The following is an 18,548-nucleotide window of genomic DNA, read 5'->3' as shown; positions in this document are numbered from 1 at the left end:
CCAGAAGTAGCTGAAGTTGGTCCATTTTGTTGCACAGTGAGCGCACATTGGAGAGGAATATTCCAGGTAACGGCGTACGATGTCCGCGCTGGCGGAGACGCACAAGCGCACCGGCACGTCTCCCTCTCCTCCTGCGTTTCACTGCGTGAGCAAAGGTGAGCGCACTTTTGACCACAATGTCCAATAATTCCACGGAAGAAATAAGAAAAGTGGGAAAGAGATCAGCTGGAGTTGTTCCCCTGATGTTCATGAGCTCTTCTTTAGTGAAAGAGCCCCGGGTATCACAGCCGAAAACTGAATTAACACACAAAGCAAGAAAAAACAAAGCGCACCAACACACCGAGGCGGCCGCACTTGGCATGCTCCTAGGCCGTCCTTAGACGTATCAGCCTGTATGATGAGCTGTTTCTGTGGATCAAAGAATCTGAGCACAGGAGCATTTGTGAGAGCATCTTTCAGTTTTTTTGACTGCTTCGTCATGTTCGTGTTGCCACTGCCACATATTGTCCTTCCTGAGCAGCTGTCTTAGCGGCGCTGTTATGGTGGCCTTGCCTGGGATGTACTGCGCCAGGTATTTTGTCATGCCTAGCATCCTCTGTAGTCCTGCTTTGTCAGTGGGTGGAGGCATCTCAGCTATGGCTTTAACTTTTGCCTCGTCTGCTTTCACACCCTCTGAAGTGACGACGTGGCCCATGTAGTTGACGCTGCTCACCTTGTACTGTATTTTCTCTTTGTTGAATTTCACATTTGCTTCTTTTGCTCTGGTCATCACTTTCTGTATTATCTCATCATGTTCTTTTTCTGTAGCTGCCGCGATGATCATATCGTCAGCTATGATGTGTACTCCTTGTATGTCGACGGAACGCTTCACAATTGCGCTGCTGAAAAACCTCGCTTGCTGACTTGATTCCAAACGGCAAACGTTTGAACCTATATCTTCCCCACGGTGTGTTAAATGTGCACAGCAGCGATGACTCCTTGTCAAGCTTTACTTGCCAGTAGCCGTCCTTCTCATCCAGCACTGTGAATATCTTCTTACCAGCAAGTTTGCACAAAACTTCATCTGTTGTGCGGATGGAGTAGTGCTGTCTTAGTATTGCTTTGTTTAAATCAGTGGGGTCCAAGCAAACCCTCAATTTCTTCTTATCTTTCTTTTCTGTGATTACAAGGCTAGTTACCCATGGTGTTGGCTCCGTCACCTGTGCAATCACATCTGCTTGTAACAGGTCATCAAGAGTGTCTCTGAGTTTATCCATCATGGCCAGTGGTATTTTTCTGCAGCCATGTATGACTGGCGTAGCCTTGGGGTTTGTGTGGATGTGATATTCTCCGGCAAACTCCCCAGACCTTCAAAGACTGTTGGGTGTGGAGCTATCAGCTCCTCCTTCGTAGTTGGATGTTTCACATCCAGTTTGTCGATGTCCAGCCTTTTTACCAGGTGCAAGTCTACACAAGCATCTCCCCCTAGGATAGGTGTGGATGAGTGTCTCGATATGTAAACGGCAGACTTGCATGAGCTTTGGGTGTAGAGCACTTGAGTGTGAGTAACCCCTCTGGCCTCAGCCTCATCCCTCCATAAGCCACCAGCACTGTTTTGTGGGCTGTAGTTGCAGGTGTGCTCTCCTTTCCCGTCTGGCCTTCCTTTTTCATGGACTTAAACATCCTCAGTGGTAGGACATTGGCCTCTGCTCCTGTATCCAATTTGAACCTTACGGACATGTTGTCAACCTGTACTTCAGAGTACCAGGACTTGTCAAGGCTGAGTCGAGCTGGTCAATGTTCACTGTTCCAATAAACAGAGTGTCAATTTCTGGACTGATATCATGCACTGTCCTTCTATGCTGTGCTTTACCTGACCCACACATCTTTGCATAGTGGTTCTGTTTACCACACTTGTGGCAGGAAACTCCATATGCTGGGCATTGTTTGGGCTGGTGTGATTTTCCCACATTTTCTGCATGTGTTTACATGTCCACTGCTTTGTGTGTGTTGAAAAGGTTGCTTTAGTCCCTTTATTGCGTGGTTGACTGTCCTGTTTTTTCTTATGCACTGTATGTACAGATCTCTCTTGAGTGGCTGCGCTCATTGCTTCTATTTGAGCTCTGGCGATCTCAGCACGGCAAGTGTCTATGGCCTTTTCTAATGTAAGATTTGGCTCTCTTAAAAGTCTCTCTTTAAGACGCTGGTCATTCATACTGAACACAATCTTGTCTCTGATCATGTCGTTTTCCGGTTTGTCAAATTCACAGTCCCTTACTTTTTGTCTGAGCTCCGTCACATATTTATCAATGGAGACAGAGGCTGTCATAGGGTATGCCCAAAATTGGTGCCTTTCTCAAACACTGTATTATTTTCTTGGGCAGACAATATGCTTCAAAAGCTGTGAGAACATCTTTCACAGTCTTTTCTTCTGGAAGGTTAAGTGTGTATACACTTGGAGCCTCCTCTCCTAGTGCGTGCAGTAAGATGGAAACTTTGATCTTTTCATCCTTACCCTCTGCACCACTCGCGGTCATGTAGATTTGGAAGCGCTGTTCCCATCTTCTCCAGTTTTCTCCCAAGTTGCCTGTCAACACCAGTGGCGATGGTAGTTTGAACTGCTCCATCATACCGTCTCCCTGTCGTTGCAGGTCTCCGTGCGTCTACTTTTTTAGGGACGCTACCACTAGCACAACTTTTAGCTAGCAAAACTCTGGTGTTTTTCGACTTCGGCAAACTGACGAACTGGACCAACTTCTGACACCATGTTATAGTTCTTCATGGCCGGGTGACTCGACATACATAATGGACATCCGTAGGCTTGTCTTTAACTCCAACAGTGTCGCTTTATTGCCCACACGTTGCCTGCATTACACTCACTCCGGTAGCCCGGGAACTAGACATCATCACAACCTAGTATCCCTCTGCCTACACTTCACTAACATCATCGTGACAGTATAAGTGCACGGCACTATATACTACACCGTCAGTGGTTCAGACCCTTAAGACATCCAGATAAACCCACTAAAAGTTCATGTTAGTTTAATTTAATTAAAATTAGCTCGAAGCAACACGAAAACAGGACAACCAGAGAGCTGCTGCTCCTGATTGGTTGATTCCTCTCACTAGTCACGATTGGCTCCTGGTTGCTAGGCAGGAAATAGGCTGGCACAACGTCCACGATTGCTTGTCTTTGGTCATTTTCAACTGAAGGAGACAAACATTTAAAAACAAAGTAACACAATGTGTCCTGGTCGTGGGTGAAACCTGAAGTCACAGATCAGAACTTAGATTTGTGATCTTAGATAGGAAATAATGCATTTAATAATTTTATAAGATACAAACTAGAGTAAGGAGCGTGAACTCATAATTATTCACAGTGAATAAACTCATCACACTCACAGGTGGACAGGTGCTCAGTGGCTCCGCTCACATCCATGTGACTCAGCATTCAGTCACACAGACAAAATAATGAAAATATATCAGAAACACCAACTCATCACATTCACCAAGAAATATGAACCATCACTAACCTAATATAATACAATTATTAATTAATGGCTCCTATTAAATCTTAATCTTTCAGGAGGCATCCATCACTTCTATCCGCCTGATGTAGCGGAGCACATGGGAGGAGGAAGGTTGTTCTATATAATGTCATTTAGCTAAAGATTAGTCTGAATTGCTAAGCTAGGCAGTTTGAGTCTGTGATCGGACCTTACTCGACCATTATTCACTGACGTTCAGATACAACTCTGAAGCACACAGTTGTATTTCAATGCATTATAACTTTGTTTATCCACTTTAAACAGAGGAGCAACCCCTGATGTTGTGGGAACTGTTTATATTCCTTTAGGCAGAGATTAGTTTGGAGCGCTCTCATTGGACAGGAAGGTTTAAAAATGCTTCACCATCAAAAGATACTGAATATCAAACTTATTCAGTTGGTTTTATGTTGTTCAAGTTCTTTTTAAAAGCCCATTATGGACATTTTCTACCTTACAATAAGAGAATCCTGTTGATGCCGTTTTCTACTGATAGACGTCCTAAAACATGGGTTCCAGTTTCCAGTTTAAAGCTAGGAGTTAAATCACTATAGCAGATTACACAATAAAATAAAAGTTTCTGTCACAATATGTCTGATTAATTATCAGAAATTAATGAATGTACAGGTGCATTTCAATAAATTAGAATATCATGACAAAGTTCATTTATTTCAGAAATTCAATTCAAAAAGTGAAACTCATTATATAGATTCATTACACACAGAGTGAAATATTTCAAGTCTTTATTTCTTTCAAGTTTTATGATTGTGGCTTACAGCTAACAAACCCCAAAATTCAGTATCTTAGAAAATTAGAATATTTCATAAGACCAATACATTTTAACACAGAAATGTCTGCTTATTCAAAAGTATGTTCATATATGCACTCAATACTTGGTCGGGGCTAATCTTCCATGAATTATTGCATCAATGCAGCGTGGCATGGAGGCAATCAGCCTGTGGCACTGCCGAGGTGTTATGGAAGTCCAGGTTGCTTTGATAGCGGCCTTCAGTTCGTCTGCATTGTTGGGTCTGGTGTCTCTCACCTTCCTCTTGACAATAGCCCATAGATGCTCTATGGGGTTCAGGTCAGGTGAGATTGCTGGCCAATCAAGCACAGTAAAACCATGGTCATTAAACCAGGTATTGGTACCTTTGGCAGAGTGGGCAGGTGCCAAGTCCTGCTGGGAAATGAAATCAGCATCTCCATAAAGCCTGTCAGCAGAAGGAAGCATGAAGTGCTCCAAAATGTCCTGGTAGACATTTGGCTGCGTTGACTTTGGACTTGATAAAACACAGGGGACCAACACCAGCAGATCCCCAAATCATCACTGACTGTGGAAACTTCACACTGGACTAAAAGCAACTTGGATTCTGTGCCTTTCCACTCTTCCTCCAGACTTTGGGAGGAAGACCTCGATTCCCAAATGAAATGCAAACTTCACTTTCATCTGAAAAGGGGACTTTGGACCACTGAGCAACAGTCCAGTCCTTTTTCTCCTTAGCCCAGGTAAGACGCTTCTGACAGTTGTAGCCCATGTCCTGGATACATCTGTGTGTGGTGGCTGTTGATGCACTGACTCAGCCTCAGTCTACTCCTTGTGAATCTCACCCAAATTATTGAATGGTCGTTGCTTCACAATCCTCTCAAGGCTGCGGTTATCCCTGCTGCTTGTGTACCTTTTTCTACCACACTTTTTCCTGCCACTCAACTTTCTATGAATATGCTTGGATACAGCACTCTGAACAGCAAGCTTCTTTAGCAATGACCTTCTGTGGCTTTCCCTCCTTGTGGGTGGCAATGACTGTCTTCTGGACAACCGTCAAGCCAGCAGTCTTCCCCATGATTGTGTAACCTACTGAACCAGACCATTTAAAGGCTCAGGAAACCTTTGCAGGTGTTGACTTAATTAACTGATTAGAGTGTAACATTGTGAGTCAACAATATTGAACTAGTACTAATATTAAAATTTTCTGAGATACTGAATTTTGGGTTTGTTAGCTGTAAGCCATAGTCAAAATTAAAAGAAATAAAGGCCTGAAATGTTTCACTGTGTGTAATGAATCTATACGAGTTTCCCCTTTTTGAATTTGACTACTGAAAGAAATGAACTTTACCATGATATTCTAATTTAAATCTACAGGCGCATCTCAATAGTCTCAAGTCAAACAAATCTTTACAAGTTAGGAAAAAAGGGAATAGACGGATTTAGTAATGCTTTGGTTTATTAAACACACACACACACACACACACACACACACACACGTGAGGGGGTGAATGGGTGGGTCAGACGTGTCAGGCAGTGGTGGGGCGCCCGTGGTGGTGGTCGTCATCGGGACGCCTGGGGCGCTGGGGGCCACCCATGGTGGTGGTAGTCAGCAGGGCGCCCGTTGTAGGCGCTCGGGGGCGTCCGTGTCCCGGGTGTCCCGGGTGCCCCGGGTGCGCTGGGTGCCCCGGGTGTCCTGGGTGCGCCGGGTGCCCTGGGATTCAATCTTTGAAGTGATTTATTTAGACTCTGCTGGGAAAACATCCACGATGCTGGCAGCTTGTTCCACTGCAGCAACACAAACTAGGCGGGATCGACACCCAAGAGCTCTCCAAAACCCCAACCTGTGGGAGCTTTGGGACTTTGAGCAAGTTCTAGTGGAGCCCGTCATCCAGGGAACCGACGGAGCCCAGTGGGTTCCGGAATGACGAAGTGACTGATGCTGACACAGAAATCTTTGAGTTGTGGGGATTTGATGAAATTTCTGAAGGGCCGTATACCGGAATCGACACCCCTGGTGCCCCGACGACTACCACCAGTACCAGCACCACCACCACTTGCGCGACGACGACGACCACCACCACCACCACCACTCGCCCCGGCCGACGACCACCAGCAGCACCACGGGCGCCCCGGGCGACGACGACCACCACCAGCAGCACCACGGGCGCCACGACGACGACCACCACCACGGGCGCCCCACCACTGGCTGACACGTCTGATGCCCCGACGACGACCCCCACGGCGACCACCACCACGGGCGCCCCGACGTTCCAAGAGGCAGTTTCACAGTGACATCTGTTGTTCTGCAAGTCACCAACGGTGGCATCAGTTGCAGGGATGTTGCAGGATTCTCACAGGTGGCCAGACCAGTTACGTTTGCCTGCAGCAGATGGTCAAAGTAACGAAGTCTCAGCTGACGAAACCAGGTTCCATTTGAAACCTCGAGAGTGAAAAAACACAACCGTCACCAGGGGGAAAAGTCAATATTTAACTCATTCTAGCTCTTATCTTTAAGCAGACTATATCAGAAGCAAAGTAATCAGACAGTTTATCGCTAAATCAAAATTAAAAAAGGGGAGTAGAAATTATGAACATTTGGTATTTAGGGTGATAATGAAAATCAGATAGATAATCTAATATATATCTATAGATAGATATATAGATAGATATATAGATAGATATATAGATAGATATATCTATAGATATCTATATATATATATATCTATATTATCTATATATAGATATCTATATCTATAGATATCTATATATATATATATCTATATATCTATATATCTATATATCTATATATTTTCTATATCTATATATCTATATCTCTATCTCTATCTCTATCTCTCTATCTCTCTATCTATCTCTCTATCTCTCTATCTCTCTATCTATATATATATAGAGAGTAGATATATATATATATATATATATATATATATAAATATTATATATATATATATAGAGATATCTCTATCTCTATATATCTATTTATTTTTATTTATTTTTTTTTTTTAAATGTTCCTACCCATAATGCCAAGTGGCAGCTGGTATAAGGCAGCGTCAGCAGCATCCACGGCCCGAGGTTACGAACAGAACCTTGACATCCATCTGTCAACAACCTCCTCCCGTCTGTGGAAAGACGATAGGACAAAATAAAAAGATAGTAACCCATCACCCATTAATTAGGATTAACCTAAAAGGACCAGTGTGGGATTTAGAGCGTTTGATAACCTGGGAATGAGATCGGGCTGTGGAAGAGAAACTGGTTGCAGAACTTGTGAAAAACATGAAAGTCGCTCTAGATCCAGTGTTTTTGTCCACTCTGGGCTACTGTACAAACATGGCGGACTCCACCGGAAGAGGACCTGCTTCCTCTGTAGATAAAAAAAGTGTCATTCTAAAAGGTACCGAACACAATGATTGTTATATTCAGCTGATTAAAGGCAAACAGACATCATATTCACAACTCAGATTTATTTAATGAAACACTTTGTTCTGATGGGTGGACCCTGAATAAATAATGGAGGAACGGACTGTACAGACTTTACAATCTGCTCTCTTGTTTGCAGCATCTGAATAAATGTTAAACTTGTTTTGTCAGAACGTGGAGCCACAGCCAGCTTTTTAATGGAGACAGGCTTCTATTGGGGACCCTGCTTTTACTGGAAGTAAAAAAAAAAAGTCTTAGAAAACTTAATTCAATTTTATTTGTATAGCGCCAATTCAGAACAGAAGTTATCTCAGGACACTTTTCAAATAGAGCAGGTCTAGACCGAACTCTTTAACATTTACAGAGACCCAACAGTACCACCATGAGCAAGACCTTTGAGACAAGGGCAAGGAAACACTGCCTGTTAAATAGACAGGTTGATGGCTTCGATGAAGAAATGATTGAAGTTAACTGATGAAGATCGATAGCAGAAAAACAGTCTAAATATACATCTAAGTTTACATTGACAGAAGTCCCTGAACTTGGAGAGCCACTGATAACTGTTGATGGCAGTTGGTGATTAATTTTCTCTCTAATAGTAATAATTTTATTATAGAAGAAGCTCATGAAGTCATTGCTACTTAAGTTTATGGGGATATGTGGCTCGATAGAGCTGTGACTCTCTGTCAGCCTGGCTACAGTGCTGAAGAGGAACCTAGGGTTGTTCTTATTTTCTTCTATTAGAGCTGAGTAATAGGCTCCTCTGGCAATACGGAGGGCCTTTCTATAGGTTTTAAGATTATCTTGCCAATTTGAGCGATATTCTGATAATTTGGAAGAGCGCCATTTCCTTTCAGATTTCCTAGCTATTTGTTTTAACTGGCGGGTTTGGTGGTTATACCAAGGTGCTAGTCTCCTATGGTTTAATAATTTCCTTTTTATAGGAGCGATAGAGTCTAATGTTGATCGTAGTGAGCCTGTAGCACTATCGACAAGATTATCAATTTCAGAGGGACTAAAGTCGTTATAGGACTCTTAAATTCAGACATGGCATTGAATTAAACACTGAAGGGAATCTCCTCCTTAAATTTAGCTACAGCACTGTCAGATAGACATCTGCTGTAGGAAGTGTGGGAGAGAAACAGGATTTGGGGGTAATAAAATAGATGTGCCCCTGGTCAAAGGTTGAGTTTATGATAGGAAGAGCCAGGGGGAAGTCACACATCAAAGGACCATTTGGTGAGAGAGACCTGGATTTACAGGAGTAACATTTGCAAGACACACAGGGGTTTCATTGTTTGTGATGTAATGAGATGCACTGAAATGTATATAAGGGAGAGCATTTTGGAAGTCGGGAGAGAACATCCATGACGTGACCTTCTCTCTCCATGCAGCATGAAGTAAAGTGACTTGATTATCACACCGGCTTGAAAGTTCTTCAGAGACTTAGCACCTCTCAACTTTGGGAAGAATTTCCACGACAGAAGTTTTGCCTAATGGCTTATAATCTAATAGTATGAATTCAAAAGTTATTAAATAATGGTCAGATAGGAAAGGATTATGTGGGAAGACTATTAAATGTTCAATATCAATGCCATATGATAGAACAAGGTCAAGAGTGTGATTAAAACAATGAGTTGGTTTATTTACACTCTGACAGAAGCCAATTGAGTCTATTAATGATATAAATGCATTACTAAGGCTGTCATTGTTAACATCCACATGAATATTAAAATCACCTACAATAATTACTTTATCTGATTTAAGGACTATACTTGATAGAAACTCTGAGAATTCAGATATAAAATCAGAGTACGGTCCAGGAGCGCGGTACACTATAACAAATAGAACTGGCTGCAGTGTTTTCCAGTTTGGGTGAGAAAGACTAAGAACAAGGCTTTCAAATGAATTATAATTTAGTTTAGGTTTAGGGTCCATTAAAACGCTTCCGAATCATATATGGCTGCCACTCCACCTCCTCGGCCTGTGCCTCGAGGAATGAGAGTATTAATATGACTGGGGGGGTGGATTCATTTAGGCTAACATACTCCTCGTGGGACAACCAGGTCTCAGTAAGACAAAGTAAATCAATATCATAATCTGATATTAATTCATTCACTAAAACAGCTTTAGAGGACAGAGACCTGATATTTAACAGTCCACATTTCATTCTCTTATTTTGTGCTACTGAGTTGTTTTTAATTTTTATTAGATTTTTATGTTGAACTCCTCTTGTTTTTATTTCTTTAAATAATTTAGGTGGTCGGGGGACAGACACAGTCTCTATGGGGTTTTGGGTGGGTGACTGTTCTAAAGAAAGAGCAGAGAAGTGTGTAAGACAGCAGCTCTGCTTCCTGGTCCTAACTCTGGACTGTCAGGTTTTTAGAAATAAACTTCGCCATATTTCTAGATAAGAGAGCCGCTCCATCCAAAGTGGGATGGATGCCGTCTCTCCTAATCAGACCAGGTTTTCCCAAAAAGGCTTCCAGTTATCAATGAAGCCCACATCGTTTGCTGGACACCACCTCGACAGCCAGCGGTGGAATGACGACATGCGGCTATACATGTCATCACTGGTCACATTGGGCAGGGGTCCAGAGAAAACTACGGAGTCCGACATTGTCTTAGCATAATTACACACCGACTCCACATTAATCTTAGTGACCTCCGATTGGTGTAAACGGGTGTCGTTACCGCCGACGTGGATAACAATCTTACTGTATTTATGTTTATCTTTAGCCAGCAGTTTTAAATTTGATTCAATGTCGCCCGCTCTGGCCCCAGGGATACATTAAACTATGGCCGCTGGCTTCGCTAACTTCACGTTTCTGACTATGGAGCTGCCAATAACCAGAGTTGGTTCCTCAGCGGGTGTGTCGCTGAGTGGGGAAAATTTATTAGAAACATGAATCAACACCATGCGCTAATCTTAATTTGGCAGCTTCAGTAAACATTAAATGTGACTGATTAAAGCACATGAAGATTTCTGTAGCTCCGCCCCCACTGCAGTGTGCCGGTGTAAAGAGTTTAATAGGTTTCATTTGAACCTTTTTAACGTTTTATAGTTTGAGCTAAAGCTTGCTGATGCTCCTGGTGTGACATTATATAATGAGACTGAATCAGTCAGTAAACTAAACTTCTATATTTCATTCTGGCAATCCAAGTGTGTAAAATCTCTGCAGCTGGTGGACGAATCAAACTCACCTGCCAGGCGCAGATCAGTGTGTCGAATGAGCGAGAAGCGAACAGACAGCGAGCTGCCGCTGCAGAGATACTGCGCCCGGCCGGAAATCTGACGCCTCACCACCGTCACGGCGCTCTGAAACAGAAAGAGTTACTGCTGATGCATGATGGGAAGGAATCCAGTTCAACTTCAGTTCTGATAGCTAGCGCCCACTAAAGGCAGCAGAGAGAACCACAGGGGGCGTGGCCGTAGCTGGACTAAGCTAGTGGCTCAGAGAAGCTAAGAGACATTTTTTAACAAAAGTTGATTTTTTTCATTAATGATACAATAAATGTAAATATTAACAGCAGTTTAATTATAATTACATTTATTATGTCTGCTGGTTGAGGAAGGTTACATTTATTTAATTATATTTCAGGGTTTAATGAGCAGTTAGTAAAAACAAAGTGAGTGTGAAACTATTTAAATCACTTCATTCACTTCATCAGGACAAACTCTGAACTCCATGTTGGATTTAACTTCCTTTATTGATCACAGGTGGATCTTTTTACCGTTCAGGAACTTCCACACTGGCACCGGAGAAAGTCTTCCGCCGCTCCCCGGTCTCCTCCAGCAGCGCCGTGAGCTCGGCGTCCCGGTGCTGGTCCTGTGCCGTGTTGAACCGGGCTAGAGTCAGCAGACTGATCCAAACCCAGACCATCATCATCATCATCGTCGTCGTCGTCGTCGTCGTCATCCGTCCGAGAACCGCCGACATGCTCCACTGTTCTCTGCCGAGGGGAACGACCGAAGAGCGGCTGGAAGCTGACGGCCGGAGCCGCCACAGCTGCGACTAAAAGCCCTCCCGTACACCTGGATCCGGCCTCTGATTGGATAACTTGAGAACCGGAAGTTCAGCAGCTGCACTCGCAGGTGTGTTTGAGAGACTGAGTGAATCACTCATGCTCATTGTTTTATGGTGTCCGACAGCAGATACTGATATTTGTAGATTTATACAGATACTGATACTCTGATACTTCATAACTCTAATAATAATAATAATAATAATAATAATAATAGTATATTATTTTATAATTATAATAAAGGAAACCAAACGTTTTAGTTTTGAGGAACTTGAATATTTATCACACTCCCATTTATCTGACAGGTATTCTTACTTATAGGCATGCACGGTCCTTATATAGATATTAATAATAATATATATATTAATATTAATATGATAATTAAATGCCCCTTTTACTAAGAGATCACAGAAGAAGAAAACAGGAGGGTTTTTACTTAAACAGTTTTTATTGTTTGATGTGTAAAATGTGACACCAGCTTTTACACATAAGACAGTTTATTGATCCACACACACAGGCTGAAATACACACTTCACACTTGTTGACACGCAACAGGGAGAGATGGTGGAGTGACTGGCTGCAACACACACATCTATATATATCTATATATAAATATATAGATATATATATAAATATATATATATATAAAAATATACATATATATTTATATATGAATATTAACATTAATTCTAATGTTAATAATGGTCTGTGTGCTGAATGTCCTCAGTATAATAATATCAGAGATATAAACAGAGTTCTCTGAATGAAACCACAACGTTTTCAGTTTTTTATTAAGGTTTTATTAAAATGTTATTATTTCATTATTATTTTATTAAGGCAACATGTACAGCGGGTGGGCGGGGCCTGAGTGGGTCTGGGGGCGGGGCTTCAGTCTCACAGTTTGGCCTTGCTCATGCGGGTCATCAGTTTCTCCAGTTTGAGGGCGAGCGTCATGTCGCCTTTGATCCCGCAGCTTCCCGACATGAAGGCCATCGTCGGCTTCCAGCTCCCCTGAGGACGCCAACACACAGCTGTTACCACGGAAACAACGCCGCTAAATCCATCGCTATGGCTGTGTTTTACACCAGCGTTACCGTGGTGACGGCTCACCTGCAAACATCTTGCTGAAGTCGCTCGAGTCCATCGCCATGATGACGTCGGCTTTGACGGGCTGGCCCGGCCCGCGCTGCCGGCGCCGCTCTTCAAGTCCAGGAACCAAACGCCTTTGTGATCTCCTTATATGGACATAAAGACGTTCATGTTGTTGCCACGCCCACAGAATCTCCTTATATGGACACAATCTAACTTTACTGTTACCTGATAGGTCGAACTGATAAATGCCCTGTGTTGTCTTGACGACGTCTTCGTTGATGACTCCTCTGATGGCGTCAAACGTGCTTTCTATTGGTCCACTGGAGGGAGGCGGTGGTTTGAAGGCTGGGGTCGCCCCTAGCAACGTGGAGAAAAAAAAAACAGGTAATTTGACTGGTTTGTCTTTATGAGACATCAGGGGGCGCCACAGTGACGCTTAAAGGCACAATGAGGTCAGTGTGCTGTTTATTATAATGTAATTATAGATATATTTCATTATCCTACTTTAGAAACTGTGTTTGTAATATCTGTAGTATTTATAGTATTTACAATATTTACTGTATTTATAATATTTACTATATTTACTGTAGTTATAGTATTTACAATATTTACTGTATTTATAATATTTACTATGTTTACTGTATTTATAGTATTTACTATGTTTACTGTATTTATAGTATTTACAATATTTAATGTATTTATAGTATTTACTATATTTACTGTATTTACTGTATTTATAATATTTACTGTATTTATAGTATTTATAGTATTTACTATATTTACTGTATTTACTGTATTTACAGTATTTATATTTTGTATTTATAATATTTACTGTATTTATAATATTTACTGTATTTACAGTATTTACTGTATTTACAGTATTTATAATATTACTGTATTTATAGTATTAACTGTATTTATTGTATTTATAGTATTTACTGTATTTATAGTATTTATTGTATTTATTGTATTTATAGTATTTACTGTATTTATAGTATTTACTGTATTTATAGTATTTACTGTATTTATTGTATTTACTGTATTTATTGTATTTACTGTATTTATTGTATTTATACTATTTACTGTATTTATAGTACTTACTATATTTACTGTATTTATAGTACTTACTATATTTACTGTATTTATAGTATTTACTATATTTACTGTATTTATAGTATTTACTGTATTTATAGTATTTACTGTATTTACTGTATTTATAATATTAACTGTATTTATAGTATTTATAGTATTTACTGTATTTATAGTATTTACTGTATTTATAGTATTTATAGTATTTACTGTATTTATAGTACTTACTATATTTACTGTATTTATAGTATTTACTATATTTACTGTATTTACTGTATTTACTGTATTTATAGTATTTACTGTATTTATAGTATTTACTGTATTTACTGTATTTACTAATATTTATAGTATTTTACTGTATTTATAGTATTTACTGTATTTATAGTATTTATAGTATTTATAGTATTTACTGTATTTATAGTATTTACTGTATTTATAGTATTTACTATATTTACTGTATTTATAGTTATTTATAGTATTTACTATATTTATTTACTGTATTTATAGTATTTACTGTATTTATAGTATTTACAATATTTAATGTATTTATAATATTTACCATATTTACTGTATTTATAGTATTTACTATATTTAATGTATTTATAATATTTACTATATTTACTGTATTTGTAGTACTTACTATGTTTACTGTATTAAAATATTTACTATATTTACTGTATTTATAGTATTTACTGTATTTATAGTATTTACTATATTTAATGTATTTATAATATTTACTATATTTACTGTATTTATAGTACTTACTATATTTACTGTATTTATAATATTTACTATATTTATAATATTTACTATATTTACTGTATTTATAGTATTTACTATATTTACTGTATTTACTGTATTTACTATATTTACTGTATTTATAGTATTTATAGTATTTGCTGTATTTACAGTACTTACTATATTTACTGTATTTACAGTATTTGCTATATTTACAGTATTTATAGTATTTGCTGTATTTACAGTATTTATAGTATTTATAGTATTTACTGTATTTACAGTATTTATAGTATTTACTATATTTACTGTATTTACAGTATTTACTATATTTACAGTATTTATAGTATTTGCTGTATTTATAGTATTTATAGTATTTGCTGTATTTACAGTATTTATAGTATTTGCTGTATTTATAGTATTTATAGTATTTACTGTATTTACAGTATTTATAGTATTTGCTGTATTTATAGTATTTATAGTATTTACTGTATTTACAGTATTTGCTGTATTTACAGTATTTATAGTCTTTGCTGTATTTACAGTATTTATAGTATTTACAGTATTTATAGTATTTGCTGTATTTATAGTATTTTGCTGCATTTATAGTATTTGCTGTATTTATACAGTATTTATAGTATTTGCTGTATTTACAGTACTTACTATATTTACTGTATTTATAGTATTTGCTGTATTTACAGTATTTACTATATTTATTTTTTCTGTATTTATAGTATTTATAGTATTTGCTGTATTTACAGTACTTACTATATTTACTGTATTTATAGTATTTACTGTATTTACAGTATTTACTATATTTACTGTATTTATAGTATTTATAGTATTTGCTGTATTTACAGTATTTACTATATTTACAGTATTTATAGTATTTGCTGTATTTACAGTATTTACAGTATTTATTGTATTTCGGTATTTACAGTATTTTATTAGTATTTATAGTATTTGCTGTATTTGTAGTATTTATAGTATTTGCTGTATTTATAGTATTTGCTGTATTTATAGTATTTATAGTATTTACTGTATTTATAGTATTTGCTGTATTTATAGTATTTACAGTATTTATAGTATTTGCTGTATTTACAGTATTTATAGTATTTACTGTATTTACAGTATTTACTGTATTTACAGTATTTATAGTATTTACGGTATTTATGTATTTACAGTATTTACTATATTTACTGTATTTATAGTATTTACAGTATTTATAGTATTTATAGTAATTACTATATTTACTGTATTTACAGTATTTACTATATTTACAGTATTTATAGTATTTGCTGTATTTACAGTATTTATAGTATTTGCTGTATTTACAGTATTTATAGTATTTATAGTATTTACTGTATTTACAGTATTTGCTGTATTTACAGTATTTATAGTATTTACAGTATTTATAGTATTTGCTGTATTTATAGTATTTACAGTATTTATAGTATTTGCTGTATTTACAGTATTTATAGTATTTATAGTATTTACTGTATTTACAGTATTTATAGTATTTGCTGTATTTATAGTATTCTGTATTTTACACAAATTGCAGTATTTACAGTATTTGCTGTATTTACAGTATTTGCTGTATTTATAGTATTTACAGTATTTATAGTATTTACAGTATTTATAGTATTTACTGTATTTATAGTATTTACTGTATTTATAGTATTTGCTGTATTTCACTGTATTTGCTGTATTTACTGTATTTACAGTATTTGTATTTATAGTATTTACAGTATTTATAGTATTTACTGTATTTATAGTATTTGCTGTATTTATAGTATTTACAGTATTTATAGTATTTGCTGTATTTACAGTATTTATGGTATTTTCTGTATTCACAGTATTTATAGTATTTATAGTATTTACTGTATTTACAGTATTTGCTGTATTTACTGTATTTACAGTATTTGCTGTATTTACTGTATTTACTGTATTTACAGTATTTGCTGTATTTATAGTATTTACAGTATTTGCTGTATTTACAGTATTTATAGTATTTACAGTATTTATAGTATTTGCTGTATTTATAAAGTATTTATAGTATTTACAGTATTTATAGTATTTGCTGTATTTACAGTATTTATAGTATTTATATTTACTGTATTTATAGTATTTACTGTATTTACAGTATTTAGTATTTGCTGTATTTATAGTATTTGCTGTATTTACAGTATTTACAGTATTTGCTGTATTTATAGTATTTATAGTATTTATAGTATTTACTGTATTTATAGTATTTGCTGTATTTATAGTATTTGCTGTATTTATTGTATATGCTGTATTTACTGTATTTACAGTATTTACAGTATTTGCTGTATTTATAGTATTTACAGTATTTATAGTATTTACTGTATTTATATTTGCTGTATTTATAGTATTTGCTGTATTTACTGTATTTACAGTATTTATAGTATTTACAGTATTTATAGTATTTACTGTATTTATTGTATTTCATATATTTATTGTATTTGCTGTATTTACTGTATTTACAGTATTTACAGTATTTGCTGTATTTATAGTATTTACAGTATTTATAGTATTTACTGTATTTATAGTATTTACAAGTATTTACAGTATTTGCTGTATTTATAGTATTTATAGTATTTACAGTATTTGCTGTATTTACAGTATTTATAGTATTTACAGTATTTATAGTATTTGCTGTATTTATAGTATTTATAGTATTTACAGTATTTATAGTATTTGCTGTATTTACAGTATTTATAGTATTTATAGTATTTACTGTATTTACAGTGTTATAGTATTTGCTGTATTTATAGTATTTACTGTATTTACAGTATTTACAGTATTTGCTATTATTTATAGTATTTACAGTATTTATAGTATTTACAGTATTTATAGTATTTACAGTATTTGCTGTATTTATTGTATTTACAGTATTTATAGTATTTACTGTATTTATAGTAATTTGCTGTATTTATAGTATTTACAGTATTTAATGTATTTACTGTATTTATAGTATTTGCTGTATTCATAGTATTTGCTGTATTTACAGTATTTGCTGTATTCATAGTATTTGCTGTATTTATAGTATTTGCTGTATTTAATGTATTTACAGTATTTATAGTATTTGCTGTATTTATAGTATTTGCTGTATTTATAGTATTTACTGTATTTAATGTATTTGCTGTATTTACAGTATTTATAGTATTTATAGTATTTACTGTATTTACAGTATTTATAGTATTTGCTGTATTATAGTATTTACTGTATTTACAGTATTTATAGTATTTACAGTATTTATAGTATTTACTGTATTTATAGTATTTGCTGTATTTATAGTATTTGCTGTATTTATAGTATTTGCTGTATTTAATGTATTTACTTTGTATTTACAGTATTTATAGTATTTATAGTATTTATTGTATTTACAGTATTTATAGTATTTGCTGTATTTATAGTATTTACTGTGTTTACAGTATTTACAGTATTGCTGTATTTATAGTATTTACAGTATTTATAGTATTTACAGTATTTATAGTATTTGCTGTATTTATAGTATTTGCTGTATTTATAGTATTTGCTGTATTTAATGTATTTGCACTGTATTTATAGTATTTGCTGTATTTAATGTATTTACTGTATTTATAGTATTTGCTGTATTTATAGTATTTACCGTGTTCCTCCATCTTTTCACCAGTGTCTCGGGTGCGTCGTCCAGGAAGAAGTCTGGCAGCAGGGGGTGCCCTGTCGACCAATCAGAGACCACAGCCAACTACCACATGACAGTGTGCAGGAATAAGCCTGTAACTACACATGCTAGGTTAGCATTAGCTCAGCTAGCATGCTCTCACCTGGTTGGACGGCGTACTGATCGAAGTTTTGGACTCCCTGCTCTTTA

At 36.5% G+C, this 18,548-nt stretch overlaps 1 protein-coding gene and 1 long non-coding RNA gene across 2 annotated transcripts in view; both read right to left on the bottom strand.

The window, feature by feature from the left end:
* Positions 1 to 18,548, bottom strand: part of LOC127361954 (hydroxysteroid dehydrogenase-like protein 2) — a 103,504-nt gene that overhangs the window by 9,363 nt on the left and 75,593 nt on the right.
* LOC127362390 (uncharacterized) lies at positions 6,428 to 11,014 on the bottom strand. The gene is made up of 3 exons (XR_007884443.1): positions 10,934 to 11,014; positions 7,325 to 7,428; positions 6,428 to 6,733 (listed from the first exon to the last, which is right to left on the bottom strand). It is a non-coding gene; the product is annotated as an uncharacterized LOC127362390 (long non-coding RNA).

Source organism: Dicentrarchus labrax, unplaced genomic scaffold (assembly GCF_905237075.1).
Source record: "Dicentrarchus labrax unplaced genomic scaffold, dlabrax2021, whole genome shotgun sequence".
NCBI lineage: Eukaryota > Metazoa > Chordata > Actinopteri > Moronidae > Dicentrarchus > Dicentrarchus labrax.
The sequence above is the reverse complement of the archived record's forward strand: the minus strand, read 5'-3'. Positions and strand labels throughout refer to the sequence as shown.